Source organism: Vulpes lagopus, chromosome 16, assembly GCF_018345385.1.
Source record: "Vulpes lagopus strain Blue_001 chromosome 16, ASM1834538v1, whole genome shotgun sequence".
Taxonomy (NCBI): domain Eukaryota; kingdom Metazoa; phylum Chordata; class Mammalia; order Carnivora; family Canidae; genus Vulpes; species Vulpes lagopus.
Window position 1 is genome coordinate 54,665,010 of NC_054839.1, and position 4,625 is coordinate 54,669,634.

Here is a 4,625-nt window from a genome sequence, read left to right on the forward strand (position 1 = left end):
GAAAAAAAAACCCTTTCTGGCAAAATTCTTTAGAGCAGGGATTATGTTTTGCATACCTTTGCATACCCTCCAGGACTTAGCACAGTACCACGGACCACACCGTTGGGTGTTTTCTATAAATGTTGAATGAGTGACGTTTGTTTCCTAGCTTCACATATCCTGAAGGCAAAGACTTGGATGCTGGGAAAGTCATTATCACCCCACTAGGCTTGCTTGATTTTAACTTGCACCATTTCCCTGTGTGTGGCTATTTCCCCTCTGGCCGCCAGAGCCCCGGCATAGAAAAAGACACAGGGACTACTGACCCATTGTGCAGCCTTACTGAAGGGTGCCAGAAGGGAACACTCTGCAAGGAGTGCAGCGTGGGATATCCTGGGTGTAAGAAGGCTAAAGCATGACTTATTTCAGTCCTGGGTGAGTCTGATCTCCTAAAATGGGAGTCTGTTCATTAGCAATTTTATAATGTCCATTTTAGAACAGAGGGACAAGAAAAAAAAGTTTTCAGAGAAATGCATGTTTCTACTAACTTATCAGTTACAAGCTTTTCTCTTGTAAAGAGATTTACCTCATGGACACTGGCCAATGTATGCAGGGTCACCCCAGACTGCTATTTCTACTGCAGCACCAAGCCCACATCCTTCAACCTTGGTATTTCTACAATCATCATCTTAGAAGTAAAAGTCTTCAATTTTAAATTCCATGCTAAATTTCAGTTCCTTTGAACTCGGGATCTTCCATGAGCTGCCTCTCTCTCCACTCATGATATCACAGCTTTGAAATATAGCTGAAATAAAGTGAAAATTAAAGTGGATTTATGTTGGTGCTGCCAGTGTGTTCTCTAGTGGGGGTCCCTCTAAATGACTTCTCTTCTGTCCCTCAATTTACAGTCTTCTTAGGAGCCATTTATTGTGATCCAGAATTAATGCGGTTTTTTGTTATGTTGAACCCCTACATATTTAAACTTTTTACTAAAAGGAAGCTTTAGAACTTGCAGGAGGAATAGAAAACTCTGACACCCCCAAATGGACTCTTGACAGCCAACATTTAGAATAGATTTGAGTCAAAATCTTCCAAAATGATTTTAATGCTTTGTTTTCCTTAGAAAGTTGCTTTTAGGCTTCCCAAATGCTTGTCTTACTGACTGGGATGAAGAATGTAACAAAGTTTTAATTTCAGTGATGACCACCAAAGGGGGCAGTCTTGTCTTTGTAAAAATAAATACATTTATAAGAAGCCAATATTTAAAAATAAGAATATAGGCTTAATAAGAATGTAGGTTTATAGCAATCTTAATTTATGTTAGTTTAAAAGATAAACTTAGAAAGGATAAAACAATGTTAGATATATAGTGTTTATGACCCACTTAAAAGTGTAGAGGAACAGCTAGAATTAAAATGCTATAAACCATTGGTCCTCAAGCTACTTAAACATTAAATAATAAAATGTGCTACTCAGAGATTCACTGTCACGTGTTATTATAGTTGGACTGAGAATGGCATAATCATAAAGGTCCTTTTTTTTCTTCCTAAAAAGGCCTTGACCCTTAACCTAACTACTTTTTTTTTTTTCAATTTGCAGCAGTGCAATAAACTAGTCAAACATTAACTTTCTTAAAAACACGGTATTGGGGAAAGGTGGGGTATGTAGAGAAACACTTTAACCTGATTTAACTAACTAATCTGTCAGTCTAAGTCAAAAAAGCAAGTGCTTTCTTTCTACCTCTGAACTGGCAAATTTAGACTTTGGTGAGAGGTACCATGAATTCCAAAGTCAACTCCTCATGCTGGGAGCAGCTTGCCCCAAAATCTTTGAAGTGAGGAGGCAGGAACCGTTAGATGAATGCTGCTGTTGATTTTTCGCGGTTGTGAGCATGCATAAGGAGACAGGTAATTTCTCCATAATTAGGTCCCAGATCACTTAGTCCATTAGAGTTTTATATGATAAAAAACCTTGACCTGCACCTGGACACAAAGTGCGAGCTCAGTATAGAGTATAGCATGGGAACCAAGAGATGGCTCACACTATCCTGTTTGCGTCCATGCTTTTATACATTGCTTTCTTCCAGGTATTACTTAAGGCAGCTTAATTCTGATCAGGCATCTTTAGGAAAGTCAAAAATCAGAGAAAAATGCAAAGTAGGTAGGTTTTTGTCACCATTAATGCTGATATTGAGGGTGAGGGTGAATATATGAAATACCGCTGGTTTTTAATAGTTTATGATAGAGTTAGGAATTTCAAAACAAGCTGTGTATGCTCTCCTCAAGAAAGTGAACATATGAAGATATAAAAAAATATTTGCATAAAATTTCAGGAGTTAAGGGAATCCCCTCCGAAGCTGCAGCTAAGAACCTCTGTCTAATATGCATCCTTTGCACATTGACATTTATAGCTACAACAGAGAGATGAATTAGTAGGTAGGTATACTAATATCCTCATTTCTATTTTTAACCTGGTAATTTATTCGATTGTCAACACTAGAAATATGCCTAAGCAAATAGTAAGCCAAACAAGTATTTATTGAGTACCTACTTTATAATCAATTCTTGTTCTCATGCTGTGGTTGTTACCAATAAAGTATAACATGCAATCTATCTCTGCTCTTAAAGAGCCTACAGTCTAGCTATCATTAGTCTTAGGAACAAAAAAGTAAGCATAAGCATAAGCATAATTTAGGACTTAACCAGGTACAACAAACCTCAATTTGAATTACCAAAACAACTTACCAAGCCATTTATTAAATAAACCATACTGAAAATTGAGTTTTAGTGGCCAATGTCTATATGCATATTTTCATATTAATATTCCCTAGTAGTAATCACTTAGATATTGCATGGTGTATAATGTAAAAAGCTAGTTTATTGCTGCATTCTGAATTTCAGATTGGAGATAAGAAAATTACTGACAAGAAAAAATGGACTATGTTGGCAATGGTAGCTATGGATTACCTATCACAGGATCCCTGGGCAAAGTGGAATTGATCAGAATACACTAGAGTTCATATTTCCATTCATCAAAGAATTAGTATAGGGGCACCCATCTATTTTGAAACTTCTAGATTCACAAAAACCCAGCAGTCTACTCTTGGAGAATTTTATATAATACTTTATTATAAATTAAAAATAAATCTAAAATAAATATTACAATATTATTTACATAGCATATTAATATAATATTTTATTAAGTACTCTTCTTAAAATTTCTTGATCCCAGAACCCTGGGATTGTGACCTGAGCTGAAGACAGGTGTTTAACCAACTAAGCTACCCAGGCACCCTGGTTAATATAACTTTTAAAAATATAGCTGCTTCACTCTATTTATAACAAAATTATGAAGAGTAGAAAAGCAACAACCCAAGGAAACTAGAAAACCATTCTCAATGGTTAAGGCAGTATTAGCATGATCTCCCCTCCCACTCATAGGGTGGCACAGATATAAAGCCAGTCACAAAATTAGAGCTTTTGAAAGCCCAACCATGCATGTATTGAACACTTCACATAGCCTGCCTCCCCAAGACCCCTAGACGCTTCATGTGGGGAAACCAAGACTGTCAGTCATATCTTTCTACTTTTCCAGAGGCTCGGTGTCATATAAAAATAGTACTGGGCACCAAGTCATGAGATCTAAGTTCAATCTTAGCATGGCCAGCAACTTATTGTGAGATTTGGGGCAACTCACCTTCTGAGCATCAGGTGGCCCTTCTGTGTAGTGCAGAGATTAATAACTGCCTCATTGGTTGAGACGATTACATGAAATAATATAAGAAAGCTTCCCTCACATTGTAGGAGCTAAGTAACTCTGTGCAATCTTGGATCTAAATAATAAAAAAAAAACATATATGTGGCAGAAAATTGGAACACGTACATGAATGGGAGGCTCCCGCAGAAATTCTGGAAGCTTTTGTTAGATTATAACTTAAATAATGTTGAACCAATTTGATGATTCCTGGGAGTCCCTTCCAAAGATATTTTAGGAAAACCACAGACAACCAAAAGTTGGCAGAAACAGACACATACAGGAAATTGTGGGTTCCATAATTCTAGAGGTGCTGTAATTCTATAAATTCTACTGCTATTGCAAAACCCAAGCTTTTGTGTTCATTTGTTTTTAATTAGTCTCTGTTTTTTCTGTCACACAGTTTCTGCCTCCCTGGTGCTGCTTTGCCCTGCTAATTTAGCTATGTGAACATTTATTTTACAGATTAATACCAACGGTAATTTTTTTAAACAAGAATTATTCACTGTTTTCTCCCCCTTAATTGTTAAAGCAGTGTGCATGCTCACTAGGAGAAAAAAAAAACAGGCAATACAGAAGTGTATAAAGAAGAGAAAAGTTGATGTAACATCACCTCTCATGCACTAACCACCATTACTATTTTAGTATATACCCTTCCAAACATTTTATTTGCATAGCTTTATTCTTTTAAAAGTCATTCGAGTCAATGTTCAGCCATTTAAATGCATACTAGCATTTTAGTGTAAAAACAGTTAAACAGTTTGACAGAAAGTTTCAAATGTGGAGTCTTTTTTCTCTTTCATGCTCTTTCTTTCCAAGATGGGCTCTTTGCTTAGCACATCCTTTAAACAGGATTTTAACTAGTCATCTTTGGAAACTTCCCTTCCAATTTC